This window comes from Pleurodeles waltl, chromosome 11 (assembly GCF_031143425.1).
Source record: "Pleurodeles waltl isolate 20211129_DDA chromosome 11, aPleWal1.hap1.20221129, whole genome shotgun sequence".
In the NCBI taxonomy this organism is placed as follows: Eukaryota; Metazoa; Chordata; class Amphibia; order Caudata; family Salamandridae; genus Pleurodeles; species Pleurodeles waltl.
The window spans coordinates 934984040-935004069 of NC_090450.1; the positions used below are offsets into that span (position 1 = coordinate 934984040).

Here is a 20030-nt window from a genome sequence, read left to right on the forward strand (position 1 = left end):
CGGAGTCTTGTACTGGCTGGCAGCAACATTTTTCTCATGTTGTTGACAGCCAATCAGAGCGCTCGCTCTCTCAGGAGTCTGACTGCTGTGGGAGCTAGATGGACCAGGAAATAAAACTCCCTGGGCCAATCAGAGCGCTCTATTTTTAAACTGGTGGTCCAGCTCGGAGACTCCCTCAAGCACAACTGCCAAAATATACAATTATTTTGTACCATTAATTTCTCAAAAGCTACTGAACTGATTTACATTAAATCACAAAAAGCACCATCTGCTGCTCAAGATTTATCTCCCTGACGAATATGGTGTAATTCTATTTAGTAGTTTCTGCTGTAGCCTTTCTTAAAGAAGTCAATGGAAAATGCATGGGGATTTTGCGTAATGTGATTTCCCCCCCCCTTTCTTCTCGGCCCCCACTTGATGGATCACCTCGAAACTTGCCATACACAACCAAGGCAAAAAGAAGCACTTTTTTTGGTAAGGTTTGTGGAGATTTGTCAAACGGTGCCAAAGTAATCACCTACAGCAAACAAATATTTTCCTATGGAAAAGCAGATCTTAGTATGACTGTCTAGTGTCAACTGCCGCTATGTTTTATAAATATATATATATATATATTAAAATATATATATATACACACACAGTAGTTAACCTCAGTTAGTAGTTAAAGAAGTTATGAAGTGAAATCATTATACATTTGTCCCCTTGTTTTTAACATATGCCCCTTTTAATTTGAAACACATTAATTACAAAGTCTTCTCTCTTTTCAGTCTAATGACACCTTTTCTGAGTTCAGTATTTTTTCACTGTCTTTTTGCTGAATGTTATAGTTCATGGATCTTTTCACCTTGCTACTGTCGAAGAACACATGCACCTGGAAAAATAGCATATGATCGTTTTTATTTTATCACAAATCTTTACTCAATTAAAAAAATATATAACGACATTGGAAACTTATCACTGGTCAATTTAAAATTAAAAGAAATATTATATCAATATACTTCTTTAAAACTGTACAGACTAGTCCGCCCATGAGTGTCAAGTGCAGGTGTTGCAAACGTCAGAGCTGAGGCTATATCGTGGATAGAGACTTTGTAGTATAGCCCACTCACTTGGCACTTTCATGAGGACATTTCATGGCTTGAGGAACTTCCTTCAGGCCAAAATATTATTCTTCAATAGTTGTACTGGATTCCAAAGCTCGCATTATGGCACTTGCCATCTTGTGTTTTCGTATCTTCTTTCCTCTGACCTCAAGGTTCCCACATGTCGCTTTGCATCTTTTGTTTCACCGGTGACCCTTGGACTGCCACTTGGTGTTCTCCATTTCCATGCGTGACCCTCAGTGACCTCCGAACTCTCCCTGCCCGCCCCTTAGATGGTCCTGTTCCTTATCCAGCTGTTTTCTGGCCTCGTGCATCAACTTTGCTTTTCTGGTGGTTTGAATGGAAATCCAAAAAACGTAATCCACATCAGCTGCACAGAACAACAAATATTAAAAGCAACTTAAAAAGGGCAAATGTTTTCCTTCTGGAATATAGGGGTAGAACACGATTTAGAGTTAGGAATTATCTATTACTATTGTCTCTAGGTCCACACTGTAATTGTTTTTTTAAAAATGCATGAATAAATAGACATGCAAATAATTGTCTGGGCTTACAGTGGCTCAAAGCACTATGAAGGAACTGGAAGGTTGCCTGTTGACTTTAGTACAGCTTCACAGTGCACACATTGGAATCTCTTGTGATTTGCCTAGCTGATTCTGGATAATATATATGGGCCTACTTTTTAACATTGTACGCAATGCGGTGTAGCAGGCAAAGTTACTGCTCTCTGTTGCTTGAAAGGGAGGAAATAGAAACAAGCCATACCTAAACACACATGGTATGCTTCTGCTCCCTCATTACGCTGGCTGAAATAGCACATTATCTAAGTTATAACTTTTGGCTATTCGCATTCTTCCACAATTTTTGTTTCAACAGGTTTGCACCTGCTAGTTCGAACAGATCTCTAAACCCTGCTATACTTCAACGGGTTTAAGGGAAGATAGTTCTGCATGAGAAAAAAAAAAAAAACTGTTCTGATGGGGGAAAAAGCTGAATTTGTCAGTATGCATTTCTGCCTTAGACTGTTCAAGGAACTACAAAATGGATGAAAGCCTGCAGCCATCTTCCTTTTTTGGTGGCCAACATTAATAGGCCCCAGAGAGTTGGCCAAGAGGCTGATTGAGCCTGGACCTCAAGTGCAAAGAAAGTTTCAGATTTAGACATTTGTTATTTATTTATTTGGCATTTAATATAGCCAGCATTTGTATTGTTTGCATTGATTTCTATTGCAATGTAACAATGTGAGTACACCTTCTGGATGCTTTATGAATTTACAGGATATTGTACAATCGGAACCACTCTTCTCCCATCTTCCCGTTTGACCATAATCATAATCCATTAGAAACAGAGGTCTTTTCTCACTTGAACATTCCCCACATCCTGGCCTAAGCCAACACAACCACTAGAGTATCTGTTTTATGTGCTAGCATTTTATGTGTACAGGGAGTGCAGAATTATTAGGCAAATTAGTATTTTGACCACATCATCCTCTTTATGCATGTTGTCTTACTCCAAGCTGTATAGGCTCGAAAGCCTACTACCAATTAAGCATATTAGGTGATGTGCATCTCTGTAATGAGAAGGGGTGTGGTCTAATGACATCAACACCCTATATCAGGTGTGCATAATTATTAGGCAACTTCCTTTCCTTTGGCAAAATGGGTCAAAAGAAGGACTTGACAGGCTCAGAAAAGTCAAAAATAGTGAGATATCTTGCAGAGGGATGCAGCACTCTTAAAATTGCAAAGCTTCTGAAGCGTGATCATCGAACAATCAAGCGTTTCATTCAAAATAGTCAACAGGGTCGCAAGAAGCGTGTGGAAAAACCAAGGCGCAAAATAACTGCACATGAACTGAGAAAAGTCAAGCGTGCAGCTGCCACGATGCCACTTGCCACCAGTTTGGCCATATTTCAGAGCTGCAACATCACTGGAGTGCCCAAAAGCACAAGGTGTGCAATACTCAGAGACATGGCCAAGGTAAGAAAGGCTGAAAGACAACCACCACTGAACAAGACACACAAGCTGAAACGTCAAGACTGGGCCAAGAAATATCTCAAGACTGATTTTTCTAAGGTTTTATGGACTGATGAAATGAGAGTGAGTCTTGATGGGCCAGATGGATGGGCCCGTGGCTGGATTGGTAAAGGGCAGAGAGCTCCAGTCCGACTCAGACGCCAGCAAGGTGGAGGTGGAGTACTGGTTTGGGCTGGTATCATCAAAGATGAGCTTGTGGGGCCTTTTCGGGTTGAGGATGGAGTCAAGCTCAACTCCCAGTCCTACTGCCAGTTCCTGGAAGACACCTTCTTCAAGCAGTGGTACAGGAAGAAGTCTGCATCCTTCAAGAAAAACATGATTTTCATGCAGGACAATGCTCCATCACACGCGTCCAAGTACTCCACAGCGTGGCTGGCAAGAAAGGGTATAAAAGAAGGAAATCTAATGACATGGCCTCCTTGTTCACTTGATCTGAACCCCATTGAGAACCTGTGGTCCATCATCAAATGTGAGATTTACAAGGAGGGAAAACAGTACACCTCTCTGAACAGTGTCTGGGAGGCTGTGGTTGCTGCTGCACGCAATGTTGATGGTGAACAGATCAAAACACTGACAGAATCCATGGATGGCAGGATTTTGAGTGTCCTTGCAAAGAAAGGTGGCTATATTGGTCACTGATTTGTTTTTGTTTTGTTTTTGAATGTCAGAAATGTATATTTGTGAATGTTGAGATGTTATATTGGTTTCACTGGTAATAATTAATAATTGAAATGGGTATATATTTTTTTTTGTTAAGTTGCCTAATAATTTGCACAGTAATAGTCACCTGCACACACAGATATCCCCCTAACATAGCTAAAACTAAAAACAAACTAAAAACTACTTCCAAAAATATTCAGCTTTGATATTAATGAGTTTTTTGGGTTCATTGAGAACATGGTTGTTGTTCAATAATAAAATTAATCCTCAAAAATACAACTTGCCTAATAATTCTGCACTCCCTGTATGGGTGTCAAAAGCTGGGCGTGGTCTGGGCCTCTCTGGGCCCCTTAAAACGCCTGTCCATCTCATGCTGTTAAATATTCAAGTTTGGGTGACACCTTACTGGGCAAATCTGTTCAATGCCCCTAGCAGTACTGGATTGTCTGAATATAGGGCAGGCCTCTCTTGATGTTGATACAGATACGTGAATGACTTTTGTTGTTTCTTAAATTCACCCCTACCTTGCTAAAATCTTAGTAAACTGTGTAGCAAAGTGGCTCATTCTGTTTATAGGCACAAAATACCTTTTAGGGGAGTACCAATCAGGTTTCATATCTGGGCACAGTACGGCGACCACTATTATAACTATGGTTGTTGATGTACCTCTCACCTTCCTTCTCAAACACACAGACATTTCATACCACCTGTACCCTGAGGATACTCTGATTTTTGTATGAAGAAAGAATCTCCATGTTGAGGGCATTGTCCAAGTCTCCACGGGTACATTCTCGCTTGAATGGCACACCACCATATTAAGCTTAACCAGCAGAAGACTGAGGGCCTGATTACGACTTTGGCGAAGGGGATTACTCTGTCCCAAATGTGACGGATATCACGCCCGCCGAATTACGAGTCCATTATATCCTATGGAACTCGTAATACGGCGGGCGGGATATCCGTCTCATTTGGGACGGAGTAATAACCCTCCACCAAAGTCGTAATCAGGCCCTGAGGGCCTGATTTAGACATCGGTGGAGGGAATACTCGGTCACAAATGCGATGGATATTGCGCCTGTCCACTGTCTTACAATCTCCATAGGCTATTGTGGGATCATAATATGGCAGAAGGAATACCCGTCACATTTGTGACAGAGTATTCCCCTCTGCCAAGGTCTGAATCAGGCCCAGAGTTCCTCCTGATTCCCGTACTCCTCCCACGAAAGAACCTATCCCAATACAAACGTAACTCAATGCAATTAATGTATGAAGCTGCAGTACTGCTAATGTTGAATGTCTGACATCAATGCGTCTGGATGGATGACTACTTAACCTAGACATCATCTCTTTGGTGAAAGGGGCACAATGCACTCTTAGACTCCTACATAGAAGAAAAACCTTCATCCCAGAGTAGGATTTCAAATAGGTGACCCAATCCCTTGTGTTATCAAGGTATTCCCCCACAATATCGAATTTTAAGTATCTTACTGATAGAACATAGTAAACAAAATATCTATTACCATAATATTGGGAAGGCACAGACACATGCAAGCACACACACATGCACACACTCACACTTATACAATAAGGCAGCAGAAATCTGTAGAGGGTCAAAAGCAAGCATAAAGTAAGCACGTGAAAGGAGAGGTATCTGGTTTGTGAATGGGTAATGCATTGAAATGTAGTGATCTTTAAAGAGGTGAGTCTTCAACTATTTCCTATATTGGAGTAGTGTTAGACGACTAAATTATGGTGTAAGGTTATCTATATAATGCACATCAAAAAATGAAAATTCCACAAAACGTACATTCTCTATCAGTATTTTTTACCAATTTCAGATAGAAATAACATGTTAGTGGAATCTGCAAATTTTGCTAACTATGTGGCAAATTATGTGACAAATGCACTAATTCCATAATTGTGCAGTACATGCTGCATTCATAGAATAGCCCAAATCCACTGGCCAACACCATTGCCCATTATTTTGTTATTGATTTAATCATGAAATGTAAATATAGCATTGGCATTCTAATTCTCATCAGTGCTCATTGTTAACTACACTTTGAAGAAAACAGTGTTTTCAAGCTAACTGCCTCAAAATAAACAGTAATAAAAAAATAGCAGGTACAATGTATAATATGGTTGGTATTTTGTTGACATTTACAAACCACTTGGACTTTGACCTCATGATTTATTAACTCACATAAAGGGAACAGTTGTGGAACAAGTCACTGCATTCTAATTTGTTCCTATAAATCGATGTTTTCCCCCTGGGATCACCATTCCAACAAAATACCCACATATTACAGCAAAACAAAACAAAATGGGAGAAGCAGTTAGTCAATTATATCCTTGTAGCTTTGATGTTAAATATATGCGTTATTAGTTCTTCAAATCTTTACAGATAAACAAAGCCTCTTGTTCGTTAGAAACATATGTTCTTTATATTCATCTTGACAATTTTCAAGTCAGACATGGACACAGTCTAGATATATTTAACGTTTAGAGCTTGTGATTCATAATGTCACCAAAATCTTGTACTTTCTCTCTCTCTCTCTCTCTCTCTATTCACATAGATCAGTGATGTCATTTGAGATGTCATCAGTGATGTCATCAATTATGTCATAAAAGATGTCATTTGTGTTGTAATATGTGAGGTCCTAAGCAGTGCGTGGAGGGGGGCACAAGTTATAGATAGTGCTGCTACCTATAACTGGTGAATTTCTGTGTTTTTTAGTTCAAAACCTTAATGTTATCACTAACATTTTCATCTAGGTGTAGCAATATGTTAATCTGTGTGTTTTTTCAGTGAATTTATAGGGTTTTTTGTATTGTAAAGTAATACTTAATTACTATAGTAAATGCAACCCCACAGCGCACACAGCCTTTGGCTGTGCACAGTGCCGAGTTGGCCATAGGACCTGGCCCTGGGGACCTAATCCCCCAGGGCCATTTGTTTTTTAATTAAAGGGGAGGGGGGGCCGAGTGATCCCCTTCCTGAGCCTTGTTAGGCCCTGGGTGCCCCATGCCCAAGAGCCATTTCTAAAAATAAAGGGGAGAGGGGACATATGGCCCTCTCTACTAGTCATTATTGGCCCCAGGGACTCCATCTCCTGGGGCCACTTATTTAAAGGGGAGGGGGGACACGCATCCCTCCTCCCCAAGCTTTGTTAAACCCTTGGAACCCCATCCCCCACAGTCACTTCTAAAAACAAAGGGTAGATGGCAGGGCAAACCACCTCACTGAGCCACACTCAGCCCTGGGGACCCCATTCCCGAGCATTGTTACTCTATGGACCCCATCCCTCAGGGCCTCTTTCTTAAATATAAGGGAGGCGATGTGTGTAGCCCCCTCTCCCGAGTTGATTTCTGCCCCCTGGGACCCCATCCTCGGGGGCCCTTCATGATTTTAGGGGAAGGGGGGCACACAGTTCCCCAGGCCTCGAGGAGGGGGCAGGGTGGCCCCACTACTCTTTTTAACACACACATTCCAGCCTTTGGTGTGGGCTCCCTAGGACTTTTAGAGGTTTGAGGAGGTGGGGCTGAAAAGGACTCTTCCCCCCCCCCCCATTAATAAATTCAGATGGGGTCCCCGGGCCGCTGGGGGCTTGGGGACAGGGGCTAGGTAGCCCTACCCCCTTCCTTGATGATTTCAACCTCTGGGGTGAGCTCCCTGGGGTCTATAACTAAGGAATGCAGCCCTGCCACCATTTTGGATTTTTTCCCAATCTCGGAAGAGTGTTGCAGGATTCTGGCATTTTTTGCTAATTTCATTTTCTTTTTGGCTTCAGGGGGTTCCTCTGGATTAACTACAAAGAGATGATGCCCATACTTATGCTTGCAATAAACAGTGTTTCTCCCCTCATCAGTAGCATTTAATTACAGCTCCCAGTTGTAAATAACTATCATGCTGCTTGGTACAGAGAGTTACATTGTTTACCTTCCTATGAGCTTTATGTGCATTAATGATCATGCAACCTGTGTTAGGAGCTCTGTCACTCAACAGGGTATTGTCTGTGCACCATAAACCACTAATCTATAGATAAACTGCATGCTAATTTATAGATGCCTGCATGTGCTGACCAGTATATGAGCAGATTATTCAGTTTCAAATATTGTGCTACAAAAATATTATAGCCAGAGTATTGACTACAAAATATTGTGAAGGTGAGTATAGATTGGGTAACCATAGATTTAGTACTCTTACCTTTGTGTATATGTACCTTAACAATAGATAAAGCTTCAAGGTACGTAGTTCTGGAGTTAAGAACAGAAACTCTTTACTTACCTGTTTATTTACCTTCACAGTAGTTTGGCGGTCGATATTCTGACCACGGCATTTTTTTACAACATTTTTTTTGCCCTTGTTATTCTGACAAACATAAGCCCAGATTTACAAATAGTTCATGTAACGCAGAGCAGGAAGCAAAGTTGCTGTGGTGCATTGCATGAGCTGGAGAGAGCAGAACTAGGCCATATCTACAACTAAATGGTGCCGTTCTACTCCATGCGTTGGTGCACTTTGTGTAGCCGTGCACCAAAGGCAGGCACTCTTGTGCCATAGTACAAGGGTGTCTGTGTTGTGTTCAGGATAGTTTTTGGCAGGAAGTGGGTTCCTTCCTCTACATAATCATTTGAGTACTTCCTCTACGTACGTATATTGCAGAGGACAGCACACATGCAAAGAGACACAACAAGGACAAATATCCACCTCGGTATGCCAGCCTCAGAGAGGTGCAGAATTTTGGTGTGAATCAATTTCTACAAGTCTTTGTTGATACGGATTTGCATCAAAATCCATGGGTGGATGCACGGGAACGCCCATGCACCACCCATGGAATGTCTCCATGACGCAAAGTAATGCAAGGCAGCGCATAAAACTATGTTGCATTGCATTGGGTTATGCCAAATCGTGATTTGCGTTGGCTTGTAAATCCTACAAAAGACTTTGGTGGGTCTATGTTAAAAAAAACCTGATGCAAAGATTTTAATAATCTGGTCCCAAATTCAGAATAAAGACCCCATCATAGGTCCCTCTGCAACACAGCATAGGTATTCCTGAACCTGACATTATTTTTATCACCAGTAATTTCAGGATGCAGGAATGCCGTGAAATTCCAAATTTGCTCCCAAGGGTGACCTGATGAATGTGGAATTACAGTGCGAATCTGGGAAATACGAACTTGATTCCTACTGTAATTCTAGGCAGGTCATTATCAGGAATGTGGTATTCCCACATTTCATTATTCTGCTAGAAACACTCTCCCCTGTGGAATGAGGAATTACATAGACTATGAAGGGGGTCATAGTGTGGGGGCGCCAGAACGAGCTCACATTAATGACTTTCCTGTGTGCTTCTAGCTTTTAACAGTCCAACTCTTTCTGCTCCACGCTCCAATAGTGCATTGTGGACCTTGTAGTTTTACGTTGTGCAGTTCATCTCCAGCCTCCCTGCATACAAACATAGGAATATTAGGGGAATTAAGTATATATTTGAACATTTTAAGGGTAAAAGCCTTGGTCCGTTCGCTCTCTCATTTGCCACATGATGCCACCCACTGACCAGACCGCGAAGGGCAGCGTGTCCATCAGCAGCGATGTGAGCCTCTTAAAATGGCGCCACACCTAACAAGTCACATTTTCAATGCTGCCTGTCCAATATCCAGTGTTTAATTTGCAAATAAAGACGTGCCGGCACCCAAAGCTCTCCTCTGAAACACACGGCTGCTGCAATTCAATGTGAGAGCACGGAGGAGCCCTAAAGCCATCTCGGGCCTCATTAACCAATTACAGCCACTTCCTGCCCTTCATCTCACCCCTGCTGCTTTCTCCCTTTGAGACGGTTTTTCGTTTTCCTATTCCGCCGTCTTTCCCATGTGTGTCTTTTTCTCGCAGTAAATGTTGAGGCACAAAAATAAGTGCCGGCTGTCAAAAATAAGTGGCGGTGCCCCGCACCGGAAACCACAGGCTCAAATTAAGCACTGCCCATAACCTCTTTTGTAAGGACAAGTAAGACACTACATTGAACGTGATCACCTCAAGGGGCACATTAAGTCTATTGTAGGCAGCTGCCTTAGTGCACATGCGCAGGTTGCTCACTGCGCAGCAGACTGCAAAAATAAGGCCTTGTAAATGGCCCTGTTGCTAAAGGAGGGGGAGCTCCAAAACAGCAAGATCTGATTTTGCCTGGAGCGCTGAAACTTCCTTGCATTTAGCCATTAAAATCAGTTTTTAAAATATTACCATCCCACGGAATCCCTGGAGACTACAGAGGTGTAGATGAGAGAGTGAAATAATGTGTTTTGGGCGTAGGTGACGGCCTGTGAACGGCTGGTAGGCCAAATATGCTTAGACAGCAGTAAGGACGGGCCCATCTGACCTGTACTGCAGGCGTGTGTGAGATTAGGGCTAATCCCAGCGGTATTACACCGGTGGCCATAACAACAGTCTCACAGGGAGCTGGGTAACGAAAAGCACAGCTTGCTATTTATGTCTAAAGGTGATCAGTGCACACTCAAACCTCAAACCAGCAGACGTGTTATTCGTACACAAGTGTGTCATACCAGCGTCCCCACAAAGAAAGTTCCAGAAGCAGCAGGACGGATTCGCAAATCTTTGTACAGGAGTAAATCAGATTTACAAATCTGAAAAAGTTGCAATGTACGCATGCATAAATTACACATGATTCAAAACAAGTGTGCAATATACGCCTGTGAGCTTTACGTGTAGGTATTGAATACAGAACATTCATGCATTACATGAAATTAGAAAGTGGTGTCCTCTGGGGAGCGTCTGAGGGGGTGGCCCTGGAAATACAAAGCAAAACAGGAGAAGGCCCCCCCAAGGGCGTACCAAGGTCAGTGTTCACAGCACCTGGGGATTGCACTAACCACACTTACCTGAGCACGTAACATACGTATACACCCAAATGGTTCAGGAATAAACTGTCTAGGTGTACAAAGTGTGCAAGAGGGCATCAAGTGTTGTGAGAATGACGTATACAAAACATGTCTCCACAGGTAAAAGAGACCATTAAAACAACAGAAACATAATTCTCATATTTCCCAACTCTAGATTTATGAACAGCATGCAGTGTTTTTCACACTTTAACATCGGCTCCAGAATATCATACTATCAGAATGTTTTGGACAAATATTGAGGCCCAAAATATCAACTGGGTATGTGTATATAGGTAAGTATATGTTTACATGATTTAACGCCATATATGTGCACCTTGAAGCTGTATATATAGCTTCAGGGTGCCTAGATGTGGGGTTAAGAATACAAAATCTTTATGTACCTATAAGGGCTTATTTTCTCAATATTTTGGTGCTCAATATTTTAGAAGCATGATGTTTCTGTAGTCACTATTATAGTATACAAAAAAGGTGTGATAATGTACTGTTTGATTAATAAAAATCATTACAATATATACAAACAAATAGTTACAGCAGCATGGCCATTTAAAATGACACCATTTAAAAAAAAGAATTCATTATTCAAGCTTCTGAAATTTCGAAATTTGTCATCAGAACTATTAACATGGTGTAAGCTACAAACATTAGTTCCTGTTATAGTTCATACTATAAAGATGTCACAGAACGTGCGAGTTAATGTTAAATTGCCTAATTCATAATATACCATACACAGTATACAATCACATGAAGTGTGTACATTGTGCAGAAATAGGTTTGGACAAACAGGTATTGGCAAATAATTTATGTGAATGACCTACAGATAATTCATTTATATTAGTTGCAAGACTCGCACTCCTGGATTCTCGCAGTTCATAAATTTAGAAATACATTTATTTTCTGGGTGGTCCAAACTCACGACAGAACTGTCCATGAACCAACTTCCAATCTCAAGCTGGTGGTCCCACCAGAAAACCCAATCCTGCTGTGAAAATCAGTTCCCTTTCTTTGAACAATTTTTATCTGAAGGGATTTTTGAACAGGGTTCTAATGCTGATTTTTATCATAGTTTAATATGTTTCTACAGTATTCTTAACGCAGTTCGTCGATAAAGTCCCTTCATCAGGACAACAATTTCAAAATCTCTGGTAAACTTGGGAAATGAGAAATTAAGTAACTTTTTTGAAGACCAGATAACCAGGTATATTTGAGACTCAAAAGCACAGGGATTGGGTTATCAGTTCCAGGGATTACACTCCTATACTGAATGACCAAAATATATTCAACCACAGTACGGCATTTGAACTTTATGAACACATTACCTGGGGATTGTACCTCAATGCCTAAAATATTTTTTTAACTATGTACATCAGTACATTGTACATTTCATAGTTTAAATGTCTACGTTTAAATATTTTTGAATTTTCGCCCGTTTTTATGAGAAAATCTTCTTGGTGAAAACCCTCCACAGGCCCACCTGTGGGTAACACATGATTAACACATTTTAGGGTGTATTTAACTTAGGAGAGATGACGTGGGATGGAAACAAGAGGAATACTGATCGTATTTCATTATTAAATATTGTTTAAATTAGAACGAAGCAAATGTTTTTGTCTGGCTGAGTTTAGTGAAGGTGTCACCTTTTCCGTTATTGAAGGTTGCAAAGTTTTAGCCCTTGCCTAAGAAAAGTTTTGTTCTGTCATGCAAGATAGTTTTTGCTGTATAGTGAGGGGTAGTTTTCATTCGCGTCAAACCCACCCAATATGAAAACTGCATGCAAACATATGTCTCTACAAATGTTTCTTTCACAAAGGTTTTTGTACACGGTGGTATGTGAAGGCAACAACCCTTTTCTGGATATGTTATGCGGAATAAATTTGTGCGACTAAATGGCCACAAAAGTCAAGATTTGTGCACATAAGTGAGATAGCGAAAAGAAAATCTTTTCAACCTTCGTAAAGTTGCAAAGTTTCCATAGAACTTTGAAAGGCTGCAAAAAACTTCACACGCCCTTGACTTTAATATGCAAAATGTTTTTGTGAATATTTCGTTTTTGTGAAACTGGTTTCCTGTTTCACAGTTTTGACATAGGGGGTCAGCAGTTCTTGGATTGTGCAGTTCATAGGTCACCATTCTACAACAATGATACTTCTGTCCTTTGAATGTTCTATTTGTGTATCTTGGGTGTTACATTAAGATAAAATAAGGGACAAACAGTCTCAAGACGGGGAGAAGGGAATGAGACAGAATGCGGAGGGGGGGTGTAACAGAAAGAGATGGGATTACATATTCAGAGACAGACAGAGAGGAGCGTAATTTAGTAAAACTGAGGGGTGTGAACTTCGGATTTCCCAACAATCATGCTGGCATATACAGTTAAAATACAATATACCACAAGCAGGATGAATGAGAGGGACATAACGGGCAGTGGGAAGGGGAAGGAATGCTGATTGGTAAGTGAGAGAAACACATTTTGTAAAATAACCAACATTTTGAGGAATTAGAAACTAGAGATGAGCGTGACTCTCTCTCCCTCTCTCCCTCTCTCTCTCCCTCCTTTCTCTCTCTCTCATGTGCTACTGATACAGTTTGCAAATTGCTCCTGCCAGCATGTTCTGGGCCCATGCCATGACGAGCTTTGCCGGCCCAGCCCACAGCCAAGTGCCTGTTCTATGCACCTGCAAAAGTGAATTCATTTAATCCAATATTTTGCTGATGTTACGCTATATTTTCAGACAGCACAGCTCAGAAACAGAATAAAGCAAACCCTGTTCGCGCTTTCCGAGCTGGACTACCTACAAATAACGCTGTAACTCAGACAAATGTCAGCTTAAATGAATTTGCTGTACAGACTGCAAGTGCAGAAAACAGGTGCTTGGATCTCTGCTGCGTCATCAAAGCCCATCATATGCCATGACTGTTAAAATTCCTGATTTCTTGCATACGCAGGTTATCCAGTGCAGGCTTTTTGTGAATTCTGCTCCATATGGCCCTGTTCGTGCTTTCGCAGCCTCATGAGCAGATTGTTAGTTAGGACATTCGGACCCCTACCTGTATGTCCACTGTCACTGTGAGGGTCGCTGGCGGGGCAGTACACAGTTCCAAACCCTTAGACTGACATAGAAAATGTATAAACTGCTAGGCCCATATTCATACTTTTGCTGCAAAACTGCACAAATGCAGTTTTGCATCAAAAAGTATAGCACCGGCTTGCGTCATTCCAGAGCATCTGCTGGGTGCCAAATTTATAGAATTGCGCAAACTGGTGCTAAGGGTGGGCTAGCGTCTGGGAAAATGACGTTAGCCGGGTAGGGGTGGGGGTGGCGGTACGGGCTAAGGGGGTTTTGCACCAAAAAATGACACTAGGCTGGTTGGAGGTGAAAAAATGCCTTCAACCAGCCTAGCATCATTCCCTGACGTAAAATCATCTATACCACATGACTCCTGTCTTTTAAAAGACAGGAGTCATGCCCACCACCCCAATGGCCAGCTCAGGGGACAAGGGTCCCCTGGGCAAGGCCATTGCACCCAGTGCCATGTAGGGAGGCCTACTTCAGGGCCCCCAATGGCACTTAAATATATATATTTTTTAAAATACTTACATCTACTCACCCTACTTACATGGGATGTGGTAGCCCCATCGTTTGATGTCCCTCTGGTGTGGGTGGGGGTATTCATGGGGCTTGAGGTCGGCACCTGTGGGCTCTTTCCATGGTGTTTGACCATGGAAAGGGGTCCACAGGTCCCCTAACACCTACCCTGACCCAGGTGTTAAATAATGGCGCTAAGCAGACTTAATGCCATTATTTAGGCCCACCTCACCCGTGCACCATTTTTGCACGGGAGGATTAATAAGGCACTAGGGGCTTTGAGTAATTTTTTGGACGAGAACGCCTACCTTGCATCTCATTGACGCAAGGAGGTTTACGCATCCAAAAAATGATGTTAACACTTTTATTTTGGCGCAAGACGGGTCTAGCATCAAAATATAAATATGGAGTTAAGTTTGAGCTGAATTTGCATCACTAGTGCCTAATGCATGATGCACATGAGCTCATCAGATGCAGACTTTTATGGTCTAGACCACCGATGTACACCACTGTTTATAGAGGAGAGGCATGAAAGTGCTTCCTGTAGGCTTGCTAGTTGACTCCTGCCTGTCAGCTGTCAGAAACCAGTACCAGCTCTTGAGTCACACAAACAGTGTAAATTAATGCTTACCATGTGTGCAGAATAGTGGGTGGGCAGAACTCGCGGAGTTTCATTCTGCAGAACTCCGTGGAGTTACATGAACACTCCATGAGATTCCGCAAAGTACCATGAATGGGCGGAAATCAGTAATCAGTCAAAAAGCCGCAGTGGGACACTTTCGCCTCAGTCGCACCAATTTCAAGCCACAATACTGACTCCAAACTACCCGCCTTCACTATGGAAAATGCTTATTGTACAGATATTAGAATCCATTACAATTTAAAACCAAGAACAATCAGATAGTACAGTACACAACTTAGAAACCCAAATGACCAATGAGCATGGTATTAAAATCAAATATAAAATACATGATAAATGATTAATTGATTTGTCCATATTGACAGTAATTTAAGAACAATCCCATAATAGAGGCGATCCATTAGAGAAAGTATAACCATGCACATAATTATTATTAAATTTGATTCCGGCCCCCCTGGCAGGCCTTACGCCCACCTGGTAAATAGTGAACATAAAAAAATAACAAATGTCAGTACCCTTAAAGTGCTTACGTGCAGTGGTTATTCAGCCATAGGAAACAGCCATCAGATACTAAAACCCAGAGTACAAAGTTGAAGCTCAATGGCTATACAAAATTAATTCAAAACCCAGCGGAGCAAGAGCAAAAAAGATTTCCACACATTGTTAGTCCGTGCTCACAGTGCCCCGGAGGAATTTGGCCTGAGCAGTCCTAATGAATTGAATCAAGAGAACATTCAACACTGTGTTCCTAGGGTCCAAAGACATAATAACAGCCTGCTGACAGGAGCGGGTCCCCAGTTCATTAGACTTATTTCACACAGGGATCTGCGCTCCTGAAGCAAGGATGGACACAGGAAAACCACATGTTCAAGGGATTCTTCCTCTCTGCCACAGCCCCTACATGTGACACCCTCCCCTGGGACCAACCGCCATGAGGTTAAGATGCTTCAAAAAAGCCCAGTCACCCATCCTTAAAGCCCTGAATTTATCTTTCAAATGGATACCATAAGAGCAGGAAAGATAACCGGCTGGGGTACCTGGCTGAAATGAGTTGATAACTCAACCAAAGTTGAGTACTCTTTTTAATTCCAATTTAAAAAGGATTTGAGAAGGGTTATTAGCCTAAAGATCGTCAACACTTAGTAGCTGTCTGCAATCAGTCAAAAAGCGGTAGTGGGACCCTTTCCCCTCAGTCGCATATCAGTATGTTGCGCTGATTTTTAGCACCAAGACTCGTTCCACTCACAAAAATCAGTGCAAAAGGCATCATGTCAGAGGGTGTTGCTGCTTGAGTTGATTTTGCTGCCACTCGATTAAATTATCGACTTGAGTGGCCAACTTTCTCACCGTGAACAACAGCAACTGCCCGCTTTGGGAAAATCTCACCTGGTGTCTTCCTAGCAGCTGAGAATCGCACTTGGAGGTGCCAGTTCTCGCTCATGCTTGCCAACTTACTGTTGGTGAGCCTTGCGCAGGAAAAAAACTCCGCCAAGCAGTGGTTAGCAGAGTTTGGCCAGAACTCTGCGTTACAAGCATAATGCAGAGTGGCCAAAATCCCACCAACTCTGCTGGCAGGGTGGAATTTGTCACCCACTCCTATTGCAGAACTGAGAGCTAAAGATGAGGAAAAGGGGGCAGTGAAAAGTCTGAGTGGAGCTGTGAAAGTGCTTATGTGAGTTTCAATGAATGGGTAATGCCCCTCTGGTCGCCTGGTAAAGTGCAGATCCTGCACTACAGATAGTTATTTTTAAAATATTGTGGACATAGAAGTCATGATTGGGGCCCTGGCACTGGAATAATCATGGCAATTGGTAACATTTTGTGGACATCCATAGCAGGATGGTGTCACTGCTGGTACAATACAGGCACTTGCAGAATGCTGGTAATTATTGGCATATTGTAGGCATCTGTGGCACGATGGTACTCTCCCCTGGCAGAATATTGAACTTTGTAAAATCTAGTAATTCCTGACATATTGTGGTTATCCATGTGATGATGATGTGCACCCCTCATAAAATATTGTCCCTGATGAAGTGCTGATAGTTTATGGCATATTGCGGTCATCCTTGGCAGAAACATGTCCACAATTAGTACTGGTGACCCTGGACTAATGGTGGTAATATTTCACACATTGTGAGTATCTATGGTGTGGTGCTCCCCATGGTATGATGATATCCACTCTGGTGTGATGCTGGCCCTTGCATAATATTGATAAGTCGTAGTTAATGCTAGGCATCCATGGAATGATGGTCCCCATGGTGAAATTCTAGCCTGGGCATAGCAATGGTAATTCATGCCGTGTTGTAGGCATGCAGTCCCTGGTTAAATGGTGACAATCATTGACATATTTTCGTTATCCATGGAATGATGGTACCCACCCCTGGTATAATGCTATCCCTGGCCCAATATTGGTTATTCCTGGTATGTTGTGGTTATCCATAGCGCAATGATGTCAGCCCCTGAAGTAATGCTGGCCCTGGCGTAGTGGTGGTAATTTCTGGACTGCTATGGACATCCATGATATAATGATGCATACCCTTTCTATAATGCTATCCCTCGAATATTAGTTATGACTCTTGCTACATTGTGCACATCCATGACATGAAAATGTAATATGTGGTCATGCAAGGCACAATCCATCCACGTGTTGCAGTAGTACATGATGAAAATGGCAAACAGATGCTTGCACACCAAACACGTATTTAGTAAAAATGGAAATCTGGCATTTCTGGGCACAAATTGTTTTTCCATGCCTATGATAAGCTTTTGTTTGGGGTACTGAGGTTCTTTTTCCAAAACAAAATGTGTATATTTATTAACAAACTCTGCATGTTTCCATTAACAAGCAAGCTGATGTTTTTTGGAAAAAAATATTGTATTACCGGATATATATATATATATATATATATATATATATATATATATATATTACAGGAATGTTATAGTTAGACTCACATTTTAAACATATCAAGCCTAAGAACTTCACCAGTTATAGTTAGAGTTACCTCAAGTAACTATAAATTGTGCCCTAAGGGAACTATAACTCGCGCCCCTGCCATGCACTGATTATTAAGCCACAAATTACGCACTCATGACAACTTTGATAACATCATTGATAATATCAATGTAATATATGCAGTAAAATCTGAACAATAATTTTATGTTACAGTTACATTATCAATGATGTTATCAAAGATGTCATGAGGGCTGTAATTTGTGGGATAAATAGCAGTGCATCGCGAGTGGACTCCGGGGGTGGTCCCTGCGGCTGCGGGTGGGACACGCAGACCCTCCCGCGCAAAATGTGATCATGCCCCAGGAAAGTGGTGGTTTCCAGGGCTTCTGGAGGAGTGCACTTAAATAAATGATGCCCCCGGGACTTGGCCCATCTGGGGGCTTCAAAATGACGAAGCGTGGAAGCCCGCGCTTCATTTAAAAAAAAGATTTTGTCATATTCGCTACGAATGGTGACTAAAATTTAAAAAAATGCTTTTTCAGCACCAGAGCTAAGGGCACAGGGTGACTCTACCCTGGCCTCTTTTGTGTTTTTTAACACTTTTTTTGAACCTAACCTACCATGCATCTCATTAAGGCAAGGTAGGTTTCCACTTCCAAAAAATGACTTTAGCTCCATAAATTTGGTGGTAGACGGGTCTAGCACCAAAGTATAAATATGGAGTTAGTTTTGCACTGAATTAGAGTAAAAAACAATGACGCTAATTCGGTGCAAACGGAATATAAATATGCCCCTTGGTGTAATGCAGTCCAGTGGTTTCGGTGCTATCACTGTTCAAAATCCCTATGTAAAAATGAATGGGGAAAATGCATTTTGGGCCCCCGTTTTTCTCACCCCCTGCTTGACGGATCACCCCAAACTTTCCAGACAGATGCTGACGTGAGCGTTGTATTTTCTTGGAAAATTGGAAAATTGTGTGAAGATTCATTAAACGGTGCCAAAGTTATTAGCAAAACAAAAAACACTTTAACGCTTTTCTATAGAAACTAGTTCTTAACTATAACTACCTAATGGCGACCGCCACTAGGTAATATGTATGTGTGTGTGTGTGTGTGTGTGTGTGTGTGTGTGTGTATATATATATATATATATATATATATATATATATATATATATATATATAGGTGCTGATATTTGAGTGCTCATCACTACTGCTGTCTGAGATCCTAGTATGTAAAGGTGATGTAAGCCATTTTGTTTTTTAACTTGTAAGGCCTCTGTAAAGCGAGTGATGGAATTTCTCTACAGTCCTACAACATCTGTTTAGTTCTGCTGTTTACTACCTAAGATCACAAATTTATTTTTGTTTCCGCCCTGCTCCCTCCAAAGAAATTTCAGTCGTAACAATTGACTGAAAATTTAATTGGAATTGAGACACAAAGGAAAACTATATGAAGTGATAGGCAGGTGAAATAGTATTTGTTTTCTGAATTGACTGTGTTACTGACCAATTTTTTAGAACTTTTATTGAAATTGGTATGAATAGGGCACCACTTTTTCCAAAGTTTCCTAGTAGATGGTGTACCTCCTGGGCAGGCCCAGGCATGCTTGGCACACCATGAAAATAATGGTTTATATCATAGGTCCCCATTCAGAATCCATTACATTTTGCTAAACATATGTGAAAATTGTGTTTGTGGACCCTTTCTTCAAAAACAAAACTCAGATAGAAAAGACTCACGATGAAGTCAGTTTCGTTTTTCTCAGTCACAGCAGTGACCACCAGCCACCACTGATAAATCGGGACTACAAGTACCAAAATGCAAAGAAAAAAGAACTGAAACAGATGAGCTACTCATGCATAAAACAGGAAATCTAAAATCTCCAGCACTCTGTCCCCCTGGAGCCCAGATTGATGCCCGGGCCAGGGCTGTCAGAAGCACTGATGGGAACATTCTTAAAATTTTATCAGGATCAGCTGGCTGTAGGCAATAGTTTTTTGGTGGAAAAACACTCAACCCTATAAAGTGCTCTTTAAATGTTCTAAATCATGCATGTGACTTAACTAATGTGTCTACAAATGCACTTTTTCTGCCAGGCACCTGGCTCTCACTGCTCAGAGTACTTGGTC

At 41.6% G+C, this 20030-nt stretch overlaps 1 protein-coding gene across 1 annotated transcript in view; it reads left to right on the forward strand.

Annotated features, from left to right (window-relative positions):
* The window catches only part of BICDL1 (BICD family like cargo adaptor 1), a 330965-nt gene that overhangs the window by 170844 nt on the left and 140091 nt on the right, over window positions 1-20030 (forward strand). The gene's annotated exons all lie outside the window — the stretch shown is intronic.